Below are 18,663 nucleotides of genomic sequence, written 5' to 3' on the forward strand. Positions count from 1 at the left end.
AATTTTTTTTTTTTTTTTTTAGTTTGAATGGAGAGCAAGAGGATTCATTTGTAGTAAGTAGCCACACAATCTGCTTGGATGGTATTTGGCATTCATATGGATATTGGCAAGAAATAAGCTTCATCTGAACTCTGTTGCGCTCTTATTCATTTTGTTAAAACTGATATTCAAAATATTACAGTGATATTCAAGTAAGGATAAGGGAAATTCTCATCACTTGATTTATGTTTGTAGATTTTTGTGAATTGTAAATTAAACTTGCAAGCTCTTGGCTAAAGTATTTGCCTCTTCATTTCAAAGGAAGGAGTTAAAATTCTGATTCTTATCATTAGTGTGATTATAGATTAATTTGTTCTTACTGTCCTTTCAAAACAAAATGAAGACCAGTGATATTTGAGTCCAACCATTTCACATTTAAATAGAATTATTTAGAAAGGATGCAACTGAATTGCACATATGACCTATATAAATAGCCTTTTAGGGAATAGAAAGTTGTAAACAGGAACTTGAAGGTAATTTTGTCCTCGTCTTCAGGTTTAATTTAGCCTGCCAGAATTTGTAAACTGATAAAAACCTGTTACTTGTTCATATAATTTCTGCTTATATTGACATGGTCGTGAGGTGGAAAACTTGACAAACTCAAAATTTCTTCTTCTATGGTTTTGCTCATATTTCCTTAACTTGGAAGAATCTTGTTCCCATAACAGAAAACTTACTTCACTTCTCTCCTTTCTCAACTCCCAGCTGCACAGAATCATCCTTGGGTCCTTTCAGGATAGGAATATAGGAATTTTATCTTCCAAGTTGCCACCTGTCAGATCTTCAACTAATTGCTGGTCTTCTAGGTCCACAGCTCTGCCTGTTTCTCCAGGCTCCTCTAGCAATCCCCCTATTTCCCTTCCCTTCGCTTCACTAGCTAACTCTGAGTGTCCTTCAGGCTATCTGGTTGGCCACCTCCTGCAGTGTGATCCTCATCCCCACTTGTTTAGTTCTCTGCTGGGAGCAAAGCCTGAAGCACAGGGTTCTCTGTTTTCCTCCTTCATTGTATTTACCTTTTCCTGCTATGCACTATTCTTATTTATGTCTGGATGCCTTCTAGTATGCATTGCTTCTGACAAATTATAAACTCCCTAAAGGCAGGCATAAAATTCTTTCTTATATGTATGTGTGAACAGTGAACAGTATAGCACCTTGTACCAACCAGGTGTTTAATGCATATTTGTTAAGGTTATTTGAATGAATGTAATTCAGGCAGTTCTAAAGAACATTGCACTGCTTGTAACGCTTTTTGGTTCTAAGCAGAGTGTTTTTTTTAACTTATTTATTTAAATTCAAGTTAGTTAATATACAGTGTGCTATTGGTTTTAGGACTAGAACCCAGTGATTCATCACTTACATATAACACATAGCGCTCAGCAGTTTTTATAAGGAGATACATCTAAAATTCTTAGAATCTTAAACAATATTGTAACATCATTTCCTTGAAATTCATAATAAATGTCCAATTGCTTAATCTTCACATTTAAAATTATGTTAACACACCATTCACGAAATTATCCCACTCACCTGAAGTACTGATGTAAATACAGTTCTTATCTTTGGAGACATGGCAACTTCAGATATCAGTTGATGATTTACTTGAAATTGTATGTGGAAGCCCTGCCTAACTCTCCTTTGTGATGAGGATAATCTATCTCTTCCTAAATCTTTTCCATAGGCCTGGGATCTGAGGAATTTGCCAGATCTGTTATGCAGAAATCATACAATAATGCCCATAACATTGAAAAATCCAGAAATAAGACTATGTATATAGTCATAGAATGCTGCAGTTAGAGAGTGGAAACCATGTGTTCTGGCCTCACATTTCAGATAAGCAAATTAAAGCCTTGATAGGTGAAGGGACTTGTCCAAGATCCCTCGGCTGCTTGATGGTGGAACCATATCTTCTGATAGCTGAAGGTATATTTCATTGTACCCTGATGCAGTTAGATCCAGAGGTATACCAAAGGAGAAAGGAGTATAGTGAAATTACTTCCAATGATAGATCTCTTGCAGAAATTAGATTTTTGCTGAGTTTTCAATGAGGTTTTTTTTCTCATTGCCTGATATTATCATGTCCTATAATGTATCAAGTCTGGAAACAGATCTTGTAACGATAAAGATGTATGGGCTCTATTTTCATCTATAAAGTGAATGTGCTTTAGTTTCATTTAAAAAAAGTTACATTTGGGGCGCCTGGGTGGCGCAGTCGGTTAAGCGTCCGACTTCAGCCAGGTCACGATCTCGCGGTCCGTGAGTTCGAGCCCCGCGTCAGGCTCTGGGCTGATGGCTCGGAGCCTGGAGCCTGTTTCCGATTCTGTGTCTCCCTCTCTCTCTGCCCCCCCCGTTCATGCTCTGTCTCTCTCTGTCCCAAAAATAAATAAACGTTGAAAAAAAATTTAAAAAAATAAAAAAATAAAAAAAGTTACATTTGAGTAGGTGCTTGTTTTTAATTTAGAAAATATAATTTAGTTGGGAACTTAATCATTGTCAGTTCTTGAGACAGTTTTTCAAACTTTAAGATATGTTGTGGGTTAATGTAAATCTTGACAAAAAAAAAAACCCTCTTTGAACAGAAGTTCTTTTATCTATTTGTTTTCCTTACTTTGGTTCTGAGATTTGATGAAAAATGTTGGTCTTGGAACATATGACTGACATTTTTTCCCATTTCCAAAACTTTTGAGGATTTGATGTATATGAATTTCACTTTTATTCTTACTCATTTGGTGGCACATATTTTTTTAAATTTATTACCCACTTTATTGCCCCTTTTCTTCATGTGTTCAGGCCTCTTCCAGAAGCAAGTGACATATTACTAGCCCATTTACTACAATTTTTATCTATACTTCTTGATACTTTTTAAGAGCTTTCTGTTCCCCCAATTAATAATAATATATGAGTTTTGCTTCTGGTATAAAGAAAGAAACTTCTAACCAACACCCCACCTGCAAATAACAACTGAACAAAACTCTGAACAAAAGCAAAAAACAAAAGAAAAATAAAACAAAAAACAATACAATGATCGAAGGTTATGGAGAATGAACAATAATAGGAAGATTTTTGAGGAGAGTGAAACTTGGATTAAGCAACTGGAATGGGGTGGGGTGGTTTCACATTTTTGTGGCTTTTCCTGAGGGTAACTATAGCTCTGGTGGCAACAGGGCAACTGAACTCCAAAAGAAAACCCACTGCTTTCTGATTGGAGGAATCCTGGAAATGGGTACAGATGCCAGAGAATAAGGGGCAATTCAGGAAAGGAAAGAGATAGAGATGGGAGAATCTCAAATTCTGTATATAAACCCTGCCTAACTATGGCTGACTCCTGAAAAACATATGTATATGACATCCTGAAAGCAATCAACTGAGATCTGAACAGGACAGAGTTTGCAGTTTGAGACGAAGCAAGTTAATGGCCTGTTAAAACAAAAATATCACTACTCTTTGGCTCTATATACCAGAATTCACTGTATCCACAATAAACATTGAAAATGTCCAAGATAAAACCCTAATGAGTCAAATATGAACAAAACAAAACAAAAAACAAAAACTCTAAAGGAAAATCAACGGATAACAATCCTGAAAGGACCCAAATGTTGGAATTATCAGGCAAGAAAATTAAAGTAGCTATTCCAATGGCACCTTGGTGACTCAGTTACTTAAGCAGCTGGCTCTTGGTTTCGGCTCAGATCATGAACTCCGGTTCCTGAGTTCAAGCCCTGTGTCAGGCTTCATGCTGACAGTGCAGAGCCTGCTTGAAATTCTCTTTCCCTCTCTCTCTGCCCCTTCCCTGCTCACACACACACTCTCTCTCTCTCAAATAAATAAATAAACTTAAAAAAAAAGTAGCTATTTTACTTGTGCTCAGTGAGGTGAAAGAGAATACTGTTGAAATGAATAAAAAGATAGGAAATCTCAAAGAGAAATGCATATATATTACATATATATATATATAAACATATAACCAAATGGAAAATTTAGAACAGAAAAATACATTATCTGAAATAAATTATTAATAGGCTTAATAGCATTAATAGAAGTGACAGAAGAAGTTGATGAACTTGAAGATAGTTCAATAAAAAGCATCCTATCTAGAAAGGAGTGAGAGAAAGAATGGAAAAAAAATAAGTAGGACCTCAGAAGCCTGAAGGACATTTTAAAAGATCTAGCAAAAAAAAAAAAAAAAAAAAAAAGATCTAGCATATAGGTAATTAAAGAATAAGAATAGGGCAGAAAAAATATTGTAATTTTTTAAGAATAAAGGTCAAAACTTCCCAAATTTTGCAAGAGACATATATAGATTTTCAAGGTTTAGTGAACTCAAAACACAATACATTTAAGAAAACAATGTCTAAGAGTATCATAATAAAGCTGCTGAAAGCCAAAATTATATTGCATTCAAAATCAGATTTAGTTTTGGTTTTTTTTAAAATTTACTCTTAGAAAGATGAGGAAACAGTAGAAGGTAGTGTTTAAGTAATAGGCTTTAGTCTGATAAAACTAAGCTCTGCTATTTATTAGCTAGATCTTTGACCTTGAGGTAGTTTCTTGTCTCAAAGAAAAGAACATCACTTGAGCCTCATTTTCTTCTTTTATAAAATAGTGATAAAGATGAAAATAAAACTCCCTCACATGGCTGAATTATAGATATATATATATAACACACACACACACACACACACACATATATACCACACACACACACATATATATACATACATTTTATATATATATATATATATATAATATAGATATATATATATACACACAATACACACACACACACAAACTCTTGAAAAAGCACCTGATAGGGGCTATATAAATGATAGCTGTTCTAATCTTTTTCCTGAGTGTTCTTTGCTTGGTTGTCTCTCTTAATTTTCATTATTGCAAATAATTTTCCTTTCTCATAACACCTTTATCTAGTGATTGTTAATAGTCTTATACAGTAAGTTGACATACTTTCCTGTTTTTGCTGGTAGTTTTTATAATAGAGACCATAACTGGATTTGGAGGTTTATTAAAGTCTTTAAATGTATTTGGACCATGAGTGTGTGTGTGTGGTGTGTGTGTGTGTGTGTGTGTAGGTTTCTAACTCCTTATGTAATATTTTTATTTACAATAGTCTGTTTAGGTTTTCTGACTCCTCTCAAGCAAGTTAAAATTTTTCAATAAAATTGTCTTTTCATGGAAGTTCTAAAATAGCTTGAATATTTAGCTTAAATAATAGCATAAAGTTGTTCATGGTATTCAGTAATCATTTTAAATCTCTAAACAGATTTGTTCTTTTTTTCCTTTTTAATTGTTTATTGTTCTTTTTTTTTTTTTTTTTTTTTTTTTTTTTTTTTTTGTACCTTCTCTTTAATAAAACTTCCCAAAATTTTATTTTATTAATATTTTCAAAGAACCAAATTTTATTTTGTTGACTATCTGTATGTTTTTTTATTTCACTTATTTCTGATATTATTTTGTAATTTTTCTGCTCTTACATTTTTGGTTTTACTTTATTCTACCTTTTCTAACTTGATGATTTTAGTTTTTTTAAACATAAAAATCTATAGCTATACATTTTTCTTAAGCTGCATCCTGTGAGTTTTGTTGTTTTATTCATTTTCATTAAGTTCTATTTTTTTCTGTAATTTTTGAATTTTCATTAGTCTTTGACCCATGATTTTTATGAAGCTTTAATTTAAGAAAAATTCCAGTTATTCCAGGTATTTAGGGGGAAAGACTATGTTTTTGTTATTAAATATAAATTTAACTGTGCTTAGAGGAGATAATTAATGATTTTAATTATTTAGTATGTGTTGAGACTTACTTTGTGGCTTGACATAAGGTCAATTATTGCACATTTTTCCTGCGTGCTTTGAAGTTATGTGGGTCTTATAATTCTTAGGTGTAGTGTTTTATATTTATAATTAGATCTACCTTATTAAATTATCATTACTTTTTTGCCTGCTTTCTCTTAGAATTAATGATAGAAATATGACCAAATTTTGTACTATGATTAAGAATTTTGCTGTTTGTGTTTATATATTTACTCTGTGCTGTTAGATGCTTAAACATTTACTGTGTCTTGTTATGAACTGTTTCATTTTCATTATTTAATGACTATCTTTATTTTTTAATAATGCTTTAACTTAGAATCTGGTTTATTAAGGCTTAATATGCCTACCTCAGTTTTTACCTTTCTTGTAGTGTCAAACATTCTCTCTTGTTATGTATTAGCTAAGTCTCTCATAAACAGCATTTAGTAGGACTTTTTAAAATTCAGACTACCCTCATTCTCAAATACTTTTTAGACATATATTAGATCTTTTTATTCTGTCTCTTATATTCCTTTATGTTTTTCACCCTTTTATTCTGGGTAAATTCCTTGGAATTATCTTTCAGTTCAGTAATTCTTCCTTTAGCTGCGTCTAATGTGATGTATAGCCTCATTTCAGACCTTAATTTTAATAAAAAATTCAATTCTATGAATCTCTTTATTTAAAAATTTTTTTTTAATTTTTACTCATTTTTCAGAGAGAGAGAGAGAAAGAGAGCAAGCACATGTGCATGAGCAGGGGAGGGGCAGAGAAATAGGGAGGCACAGAATCCCAAGCAGGCTGTAGGCTCTCAGCACAGAGCCCGACATGGGGCTCAAACTCATGAACCATGAAATCATGACCTGAGCCAAAGTCGGACACTCAGCCAACTGAGCCACCCAGAATCTCTTTATTTTTTAATCAAATCTACCTATTTAGGTTTTCCTCCTTAGTTTCACCCTTTTCTTTTTAAATTTCTTAGCATTTTAAACATTTTGCCCCACTAAATCTGAGATTACTGTTGTTACTTCTGTTCTTAAGACTGTGCTCTGTTCATTTTCTAACTTAATGATCATAATTAATATAAAGCACTTTTGTATCTTCTGACTTATTTATGGGAAAACCTTTCTTCATGTGTTTGATATTTTTGCTATGTGAGTTCTTTTTCATTGCAGTATGCTTTGTTGAAGTTGTTCTAGCAGAGTAGATTCGCTTCTTCTAGGTAGTCCAGGTATATTACTTGGTTGCCATTCTCTATGATTGCAGTTATCATAAACTTGCTTTGTGTCTCTGACTGAATATGCAATTACTGAATTGCATAAAACCCTTGAGTGTTGTGGCAGCATCATAGTAATATGCCAAATGCCCTGTCCTTTATATTCCTTTTTGTTTCTATCTTTTTGTAATTTTAATTTCTTTCTTGTGAGATCAAACATTTAAAAGACTCTGTTTGTATATGTGTTTGTGTGTTTTCTCTTTTAAATGTAGCACCTCTGTGTTATAAAAGGAACATTCCTCTATGAATCTAGCCTGACATTTTATAGGAAACAGAAGAGCATATTCCTCCTAGAAGGCCTTTCGACTTCTATTTCTTTGGCTTGAATACCTGTTCTCTAAGAATATCTTCCTAACTCATTCCCTGATTTATTTCAGGTCTTTACCTGAATGTGATCTTTCAATGATATCATCACCCATTACCCTTTCTAAAATTTTACCCCCCAATTCCTCCATCCCAACATTTATTTTCCTCTTCCTAGCTTTATTTTAATTCCTCAATATGGATGATTGTCTATTATTGTATATATTTTATTTTTTTTTTCTTGCTTATTGTCACTTGCCACACAAAAATGTAATCTCCATGAGACCAAAAGTTTTCATCTATTCATTCCTGTATCTTTGCTATCGAGAGAAATGACTGGTACATAGTAAATACTCAATAAATTTTTGTTTAATAAGTGAATGAAATATTCAGTGGCTGTATATTGGGTGCCTATCCCTGAACGAAGTCGTGATGCTATGAAAGATAGAAAAATAGACACGATTTCAGCCCTCATGAAGATGACAGTCTTGAAGAGAACATAGACTTTAGAAAACATTTTATCACCACAGGTGGGCAAATGCTATAAACTCAAAAGGACTCTTTTGGTAAACTTTTTGATACCAGGTCAGCATTCCTTGAGGTGCAAGTATGGAGCCATGGTGGTTACTTTTGGTATGCAGTACATCTAAGACCTCTTATTCTCTTTTTTGATTTGTGTAAGAACAGTTCAAAGAATACCACACACACACACACACACACACACACACACGGATGAGAAAGACACTGATTTAGAAAACAGTTTTAACAAGGGAGCTGACATAAGTTTGACTAGAGCAGTGAGAAAAATGAAAGCACCTAAGAGTGGAAAAAAGAATTTCTAATGAAGTTTTGATGATACTGTTTCTTTTTCAGTGATGGTAGCCACTGTCTGATAAGCACAGAATGCAAAGAAAGGTCCTACTTCTACATTGTGCTGCCTTGTAATTGTACCTAAAGAGCAAGTACACATTTGCCTTTTATACCTCTGCAGGTAGTACATACAGGAGGATATGCTGTTACTTTATCATAGTAAATAATAAAGTTCGTGGCTATATTTACACGGGCTGAGTTTCCAGCACATGAAATCATGTGAAGAATGTTAAACCTCTAATATATGTTTAATGTACATTTCAGTTGATTTTTCTCCTAACTATAAGAGTGGCAATTATTTTATTTATATGTGGGGAATGCTGTATCACGTAAGTGAAAAGCTAATAGATTTCTTGGCAATTTTTCTATCATGTTAAAATCTCTTTCCATTTCTGTTGTTATAGTCCTACTAGTCTGTCTTATGCTTTTTTTAGTTATAGTCCTTAGCACCTACTTGCTTTTATTCTGCCTTTGAGCTCTTGTTTCTTCCATTTTTCTCCATCCAAAATGTCTGTTCCTGGGCTTTTAGTCAAATCATCCTCTGTCTTGCTGCAGACTGGCTGGCCAATGCAAAGGAACTAATTTGTAGCCAGCCCCTTTTCCTAAATGCCATAAATTATACTACCAGCTGCTTTCATATATATAATCTCATTCAATTGCCATTAAAAACTCTGTGTTTTAGATAAAATCCCCCCATTCTAAATAAGATGAAACAGTATTAGGAAGATTATGTAAGTTCCCCTAGGATACACACTTAGGAAGCTGGAATTCAAACCCAAACTTTTAATTGGAAGTGGTTGCTGTTCTCATTATAATTCCATTCCTTCTCCTAGATATTCCACCTTCAGCCTACCTAGAATTGCTTCTGAAGTTTTCCTGACTTGCTGTTGATTGAATGGAATTTATAATTAAAGCATTCTTACAGCACTGAGGTTTCCAAGTGGTAGACAGAGTTGGAATGTAGAAAAAACAATGGTAGGGGTAGCTGTTACCTACCAGATTTCACAGTCTCTTTTGATTGAAACCTGCTGCTCCAAGCCTCATATTTATACATCTGACTAATAGTAATTGAGTGTTTTTGTGTGTGTCAGGCACAAAACTAGACCCTGGATATGGAATGCCAAACTAAATAATGTGACCTCTATGGAGTGTACAACCTAGTTGGGGAAAGAGAGAATAAACACATAAACCCATGACCACATGAATAATCCAAACTGTCATAAATGCTACAAAAGAATAAAATAATGGCAGGATCTGTCTCAGAAACAATAGTTGGAGGTGACCTCTCAGAGAGAATAGAAGCACGCAGTTGGTCAGGGACTGCGGAAATCTTCTAGGGCACTATGACTCAATGTGTCTGTGGACAAGAGGGATTTGGAGCATTCTCCCCTGCCCACCCTGGGGCCACACCAACCAGGCTTTCTAATCTGTTGTGAATATTTGAGACTAGGATTGTCATCATTTAGTTTTCTACAGAATAAGAGGAAAAGTAGGAGGGGAAAGTAAAAAGAGGTTTGGAAGGTTAGTCCTTTAAGAGTTGAATGTAATTCCTTAATTTTTTTTATGCAGTGTAAATTTTCTTAATCATCGGGAACAGATGGTAACCCAATTCATTCAGTATTTCTTTAACCAATATTTAAGCCATACCTACTATTTTTTAGGTATTGTACTAAGGACTAGAGATGTAACAATGAATGAGACAAAACCCCTGTTCCCATGTCTTATATTAAAGGCAATTACAATGCAGTCTTATGATTATTATGACAAGATTAAGGACAGGGCTTCAGACTCTGGAGGAAGAAAATATCTAAACTGATACCCCAGGGATGTGTACCTGCAGGTCAGTAGAATTTTCACATTGTCCAAGAATAAGTTCTTTCCGTAATCATAATGTCAAGTTATATTTGAGGATATAATTCCCAATTTTTATCTAAATTCTAGTTTTGTGCATTTTCTTGACTAGCTCTTAAACTTTGATTTAAAGAATTTAAATTTTAAGATATCATCTGTTTAATAAAACTATTTTCTCCTTAATAAACTGTAAAGTGTGGATTACAGAATAGAGTTATTTATAATATAGATCAGGCTTCTATGTGAGAGTTCAAATTCATCATGTTTATACATAAAATTTGATATTGTTTCATTTTAAGTGGTAACCATTAATACTAGAAAAGTCAAACCTCACTTTTTTTTTTTTTAATAAGCTTAGGTTTTCATACAGGTAGTGACTTCATTATAGCTGGTCTGACCTGAGGTCTAGACAGACCTGCTGTGCTCTTGGGTTAATGGGTGTTTATTGTATGGTTCCCTTTTCCTTCCTTATTACCCTTTATCTCTTTCCATTTCACAGAATAGATAAATAGATAACTGTTGCTTCTCATACTTCCTCTTTCTGATAGGAAGATAGATTTTTTTATGTGTGAAGGGCTAAATCTAGCTTAGTAATTTATAAAAATAAGCATAATTAACTAGTTTTTTGAGTCTACTTTTAAAATTATAATTCCTCTTATTCTTCATAGGCCTTCTGTTCAGATAAAACCACAGAAATTGGGGCATCTCGATTTTAAAAATTAAATTGCCTCTATTGATGATTAAATTCAACATTTTATAATAACAATGTAACAATGATAGAGCACCAAGCTCAGCTCGGTAGTGGGTCCAAAAGTAAACACATATGAAATAAAATAAAAATATTTTGGATCACATAATGTCATTTCTCAAAATAGGTCAAACTTAAAATGTAAAGCACTTAAGATGTTCCTAAGGATGTTCACTAGGTCATTGGGGAAATGGTCTGCAGTCTAATTTAGGTTCAGAGTTCTTTTATGGAGCCACTGTCCCCTGCAGACCCTGCTGAGGCCCTTTTCAGTGCCTTAAATGAATTAGCTATTCAATTTATTAATGGCCCAGGAGGCACCACCGATTACCCCCCTCTTCCATGTCTAGTCAGGCCTAACCGGTATAGAGGGAAGATAAACTTTCCTGCACTTCACAGCATGGAATTGGACTTATTCAGTCCCCACTGGGGAATACAGCTGTGCCAGCCTGCAAGTAAAAAGAACTTAACACAAATCCTCTATAGTATATCTCCATCTGGAATGGTGCTGATAGCAACTTCACCCTCATGTGACCCAAACTATTCTAGGGACTCTCAAGATACCATTTAACAGTTCTAGATCTGTGCTGTCCTCCAAATCAAAACAGAACTCAGGACTGTCATAACAACATCATCATACACTCACTTATGTATTCCAAACCATGAGAGAAAAACTGACTATAATATTTTTCATTATATTTGCAAACTTTGTATTCTATGTGAGCTCAGGTCATTTGCAGGGTCTCTTTAGAAAACATGAAAAGGTGATTCTGCCACATGTTATTGTTAAGGGCCCACAACACCTTGGCCTAATTCCAGTTGAATAATTACATTTATGTCATCCTTATTTTCTATTTCCTGGATTGTTTCAGTTAAGTATGGAAAATAAACTTTCATTTTCACTCAGAAAAATGGGCATATATTACTGAGATCCTACTGCCTTCCTCTTCAGTAATAGGAATGGTGGTTTAAAAAGCTGGTTAGGGCTGGGTACTGTGGCTATTACTATTGTTACAGTGTTTTCCTGATTCAGAGATACTCTGCGAACATCCATACTGGCTCCTGGATGAGCTGTGGAAGATAGAGTGATATCTTGAGTAAGCTTTCTTTCTATCTCCTTACTCGCTGTTTAGTTTACCACTTTAACTTAAAGGGACAGACATCCTCTCTTTTTCTCACACAACTAGGGCCAAACTAATAGCCTCCCTTCAGCAATGCTTACTTTATAGCAGGAACTGTGCTGGTTCCATTACATGCCTTTAACATGTAATAGGCACAAACAATGCTACAGGGTAGGTAACATGATCTTCATTTGACAGACAGGGAAAATGTCACTTGCTCAACACCACACAGTTGAAGAGCGGGAGCTGGAATTCAATTGCAGGTTTGTCTGATGGCAAAAGCTAATCTCGTAACCACCGTGCTACCTCATATAACTCTCATGCTGTCCAGAACTCTGGACAGAACTACAGATAATTGGTCATATGAGTAGCTTCTCTCCATTCTTGGCACCACTTCACACAGGCTGACCCCATTGACCGAACCTCAAAACCATCGTGTGTCACTCGCTTCAGAAGGGCACATGATGGTTACATTATGCTTACAGGCCAAAAGGAAGCTGAGCTGCTATTAAGAGAAACTCTGCTGCATCACTTTATCTGCACAACAAAAATGGTCTTACCCACCTCCATCACCACCTTCTGCTGTTAGAGATCCCCTCAGCATTTAGTCTGTCCACTCCTATCTCCTTTCCTTTCCCTGGTAGTATTGTAACAGTACATTTGGCAAGGTTAGCAAGTAACCACTTATTTACTTTAGTTGCCAATAAATAACTATAGCTGTTAATAATTGTGCATATGTTTTGTGTGGCCTTACATAATCTGAGACAAGCTTAGTTAGACATCTGGCATCTGAGGTTGGGTTAATATGCCTTCACAACTGGTCTCCTGTTATATAATTCTGTATTAACAAAAAATAGATCACGTAAGAAACAAAACTAAACACTTAATTTATTAGGGTATTTTATAAGTGATACACACTCATGTACTCATGACATTTTCTTGGATGTTACCTAAGTATCAGTTGTTGTGCAATAATATGAAAGGAGATGTCTGATATATGCTTTCTTGTTTTAAAATGTACCATATCTGGGGCGCCTTGGTGGCTCAGTTGGTTAAGCATCCGACTTCAGTTTAATCTCACACGTTTGCGAGTTCAAGCCTCACGTTGAGCTGTCTGCTGTCAGCACGGAGTCTGCCCCAGATCTTCTGTCTCCCTCTCTCTGCCCCTCCCCTACTCATTCTCTCCCTCTGTCTCTCTCTGTCTCTCTCTCTCTCTCTCTTTTTCTCTCAAAAATAAGCATTTAAAAAATAAAAAATAAAATGTACCATATCTGTTTAAATACAGATGTTTAAATACCTTAAACTGTATTGTGTTATATGAGCTATATGTACATATTTTTTATTTTGGTTTTTTGTTTGTTTTATTTTGGTTTTTTGTTTGTTTGTTTTTATTATTTAAGAACAGTGTTGGATTGACAGCAAAATTAATAGGAAGGTGTGTGAACATATTTTTTAGCACTGTTACATAGTTTGCTCTATGAGGGTAAGATATGTTCTGTTTTATCTGTTAGCATATCATAATGCCAAATACAACCCTTTGCGTGTACTAGATGCTCACTAAATATTGTTGACTTAGTGAATAAATTAGTCTGTAATAGGTTGAACAGATTTGCAGTCCTAAATTGTTCTTGCCATCATTTCACTCTGCATAATTAAAGAAGTTTAACTAAGATGATTAAAAATGTGTTATTGAATTACTGGTGTAGATTCTAAAGCAGTGGGATGAAAGAGACCCTGGCCGTACCCCTCTGAGGAAGCAGTGAATGAGTTTCTCACTGTGGGTATACTTTGTGGATTTTATGTGTGACTGAATTAATTTACTTCACTTATGAAGGTTAGATTTATGATTTCCATATGGCAGTCTGTAACTTTTTTCTTTTATTCCTACCCTACCAACTAATATTTTTTCCTATTATAAAACTAATGTTTACTGTATAGTTTAACTATATACAAAACTAAAAAAGCAAAAATTAAAATTATCCATAGTCTTATCATCCAGATATAATCACTCAATATTTTTGTGTGTTCTTTCTGTTTTTGTACTCATCTACACAATTGCAGTATGTTTATGCAACTGGTACCCTATATGCTTATATAATATTATAGTACCACAAGTTACCTTTTGGAGTGTTGCAAAATATTCCTTTACATGGATGTGCATGCTTTAATTATTTTTCCACTGTTGGACATTTAGTTTGCTTTTAGTTTTTTGCTATCATACAAATTTTCTTTTTTAGATTTATGGTTTCCAGTTATGTAAGATAGATTCCTAGTACTAAAAACGACGGAGTAAAAATTTTGATACACATTACCTAATCGTTTTCCAGAAAATTTGTAGCAATTAACACTCCCATCAGAAGTGTATGAAGATGGTGTTTCATTGAGTCACCATCCAAATGGATTATTTCCTCTACACGCTTTTCAGCAAGGGTTAACTCAGTAGACCTACTGACTTGAATATGTTACCTTCATTCACTATGTTCAGAAGTATATAAATTAAACACTTCAGTTTGCTTTCAGAAAGAATTATGAAATATTTTCAAGGGTCACAGTAGCTCAGAGGTTACGTGTTGCAATACAGTTTGCACCTACAAACAAATATGTTTCAGGTCTAGTTGTAAACTCTGCATACTTTGAGCCGGAAGAATTTCCGTTACCTTCTGTATTGATACCACATCACTGGCAATTTTCTTAAAGTGTGTTGGGTTGGGGCATTCTATCTGGTGTGACTTTAGTGTTCTCTCTTGTAGGTAAACAACACTCATTTCTATCGCTGTTATAAGCTGAAGTTAATGAACATTCAAGGCTTACTTTTATTTATTTATTTATGCCTGTTTGTGGACTGCCCTATGAAAAGCACCTTTCTTCCTCACAAGTGTTCAATCCAAACTTAGTGCAGATGAATCTGAGTGGTTTCATTTTTAGAGAGTAGCGTCATATTTGTTTTAGGAAAGCAATAGTGTTGAAAGAATAAAAAAAATCATTTTTAAGTGTTTACCTTATTCTCTAGTGAAAGCATTTTGTTTCAGGGGCCATGATGCGTCTTAGTCCCTTGCTGGTACTTGTTTTTGATAACACTGCTAAGGGACTCTTTGTGTGTGTTTATTCACACATATAAATTTGGGGTGATCTGAAATATCATCTGGGGAAAATATAGATATAAAATTACCTACCTCTTTAAGGACAGCAGTCGTTTCTACTTCTCTGCAGAGACTGCCTCAGCATAAATACTGGCTCCACTTAGAAAATTAATTTTTACTTATATGATATATTTCTTTTGCATTTCAGAGTGCCTGGTAGATTGCACGTCTGTCTGTGCCCCATAGCTGCACAGGTATGTATATGAATTACCAATAGTTATGTAAATCTACGTATGAACTTGCAAGTTATTACAATTTTGTATTTTAAAATTGCTTACAGATTTCATAATGTGAAAATGTTAATTTTTGAGTACTTATTAATACTGACAGCTTCAGAGGGAAGTGCATTTTTATACATACCTTGCATTTCACTCTATTGTAAGAATCAAATAAACATTTCTAAGATTTGATGAGGCAGAATAATTTTAATTACAAAGCATTCATCTGGTGAAGAGATTAGAGAGTATTTTATGGAACTGTTCTATTAAAGCGACTGCTGATATGGGGTCAGAGACTATTGCAAAACCACTGTTTTTGACATTATTGTTTTATTTTCAAACTTTTTTTGTTGCTGTGAGTTTATTTTCTGTGGTGGTTGTTTTAGGTAAGGAGTGGTTGCAGATGTACTGTCTGCTGCACTGTCTCAAGCACTACAGGAATGGAAAAAAAAATGTTTGCACCTGTTTAAAATCTCAACTGTGCAGTGTTGTGGTTCCTGGGCAACAGGCAGGAATTCTCAAAAGCTTGGTTGCACCTGCTCAATTGTTTCTTGCAGCTGTGTCATATGAGTGAGTGCACAGAGAAGCTTGTTAGCAGTTTGCTCGTGCTGTTACGTATTTTGTGTACTCTGAGTGTGAAGGATTCCTACTTGATATAGACCTTGAACTATTACATTGGTTTATTATAAAACTCATTATTTTCTCCAAATCCTTCGTTCTGAGTCTCATTTTTTTTTTTAACTAGCTGTTGACTGCCCTAGATAATGTGTATGTTAACTTCTCTAAGGGATACCTGGGAAAGTTGATCTCTCTAGATTACTGGGTGGATAATGATTTTGGTCCTGGTAGAGACATTTTGTGTTTGGCTCAGTTTCACCATGTTGGCAACCCCACTATATGAGGCTGGATGTAGTTATTGATCCATTTAGCTGAACAGATTTGAAAGCATTTGGCTATTAGTGGACACATGGGGCATATTCAGAAAATTTAAGGGTATATTGTAAGATGATTTCTTGATTTGTGCATGTGTCTGTTGCAGTTGGGTGGAAGTGAGAGAGGAAAAAAAAAGTAAAACTTACTTTGTGGTAGTCCTAGAAAAGGGGCTAAAATCCAGGTGAGGATTTTAAGGCTGGAATATTAATATTTACTTTCATCAAATCATTGTCACCTGGTATTTTTTCCCAAGTGTTGATGTTTTAGATGTCAATAGCTCTATTTTCTGATAAATATCTAAATTTTTAGTGTAGAAAAGCTATGAGAAACTGCGTCTTATACTAATTAGGTGAAGCTCTTTAAATGCAAAATAAAAAGTGGCAACTTAATATAAAAAACGTCCTTAAGTAAATAATTTATTTGGTAGTCCCAAATTCCTGATATTGAAAACTTATTCAAATAATTTGCATTATTCTCCTTAAGAGTACTATATTTTAAAAAAGCCTAAGGAGTTTCCATTAGTATTTAGTAACAAAATCTTAGAACTTGTATATCTTTTCTTTTTATTGATCCATCTAAATTTTTTTTTTAATCATCAACTTATAATACAATGTTTTATACATAGTAGGTCATTAAGAAATGAGGGTATATATGAATAAAACATGTCTGGAGTTGTATTAGAAACAGAGGAATAGAGTCTTAGAAATTTGTTACTTCTTATATTCTGAATGGGTCTCTGGACTTCTAGTTCTCATATTGCTGATTAGACAGAGATGAGACTACTGATAAATTCTGTCCTTAAAATGAGAAATGAATATGTAAGAATTGATCCTCATTATAATTAAGAATTTACATAACACGATTTGCAATATATTTTTGCTGAGTATGAGAAAAGTATATTATACCTGTTTTTTTGCACAATGCTGAGGCATTCAATGACTAAGTTACTGTAACTTTAGAAATACTTTGCAGCATAGGAATAAACAAATCTTCTGCGTTGTATGATCAATGCCATAGGTTCCCTGAATAATCACTTTCTCTTCATCTCTCTCTCTCTCTCTCTCTCTTTCTCTCTGTGTTTCTGTCTCTCTTTCATCACCGTCTCCCTCATTCCCAATCTCTACCTCACTGAAAACACAAAAGTAAAATGTATGTTAACTTTCTTCAGGTCAGATAAGATCAGATTATATTAAAAATCTGTAACTGTTTTTGCTAAACATTAAGTAATGGGTCCTATGTTTACTGTATACATGTTTATAATTATGGTTTCTGCTATTCACTAAATTCTAACTGTAAATAAGTAGAGATAAAGCCAAGTAGAGGTACAGTCAAAATGGGGTGGTTAAGACCTGCTTGGATAAGCCCTTCTCGAGATCCATTTTGTGTGGCATTCAGCAGTCACGTAACAATGGCAGAGGGTGCAGTAAGAGCCAATGTCCTTCTAGTGCATCAAAACATTTTTCTTATTTTATGTTTCTCAATTTTTGGTACCACTAATTAATGTTATTCATAGGTACTGTTAGGCTTGGAAGTACCTTTCCTCTGGGAACAGTTTTTCTTTCACCTTAGTTTACACCAGTTGGTGAGAGGCCAGTATCAAGGACATTTTTTTTTTCCCTTGAAGCTTAGTGTGGTAGAATAAACTATATTCTTCTTTTAGTCTCAACATTAGAAATTAAGAGATGAGGTAAGAACATTGATTAGCTAGATTACTAAACCGGATAATGGTAGCTGTTTCACTGACTTGTACCAGAAATTATAGTATGGAATCCCCAGGAATAAGAAATCACCAAGCGCCAGGATTCCTGGGCATAATTACAGATTTTTCTGTGATGTTAGAGTTAAAGAAATAAAGGAAGAAAGTCAACATTTATTAAGAATGTCTAAATATAATTTCTTTTTCACCTTCCTTCCCTTCCACCCTCCCTTACTCATTTTCTTTCTTCTTTTTATTCTACACAGTAAATGGATGCCTACTATTTGTCAGACACAGTGCTAAGCTAAATGAATAAAGCAAAGTTCTTGTCCTCAGAGAGCATACAGACTAGTACAGGAAGCAAAGATATGTTTAGAACTCTTTTAGGTTCCATCACTTATCATGAGTATGGGCCCAGTCAACATATCTGATATTTCTGTTCCTTTGTGACTTCTTTGGAAAATTGGAAAAATAATAGTGTCTACCTCATATAGTGTTGTGTCAAGTTAGATATCAGACAATACATGTAAAATTCTTAGTTTGATGATTTGCACATAGCAAATGCCCAATAAATCTTAACTATACTACTATTATTTCTATCACTACCACCACTACTATAACTTAGATACTGAAGAAAGACATCTAATTGCCTGAAAGCAGAGATCCT

The 18,663-nt window shown here is 34.3% G+C and overlaps 1 protein-coding gene across 3 annotated transcripts in view; it reads left to right on the top strand.

Annotated features, from left to right (window-relative positions):
- ZBTB20 (zinc finger and BTB domain containing 20) overlaps positions 1-18,663 on the top strand; it is a 769,186-nt gene that overhangs the window by 193,792 nt on the left and 556,731 nt on the right. For all 3 annotated transcript variants that reach the window (XM_032594753.1, XM_030330006.1, XM_030330007.1), the window contains one exon: positions 15,298-15,343. The gene's annotated coding sequence lies outside the window, so the exon portion shown is untranslated. The remainder of the gene's footprint in view (positions 1-15,297; positions 15,344-18,663) is intronic.

Source organism: Lynx canadensis, chromosome C2, assembly GCF_007474595.2.
Source record: "Lynx canadensis isolate LIC74 chromosome C2, mLynCan4.pri.v2, whole genome shotgun sequence".
NCBI lineage: Eukaryota > Metazoa > Chordata > Mammalia > Carnivora > Felidae > Lynx > Lynx canadensis.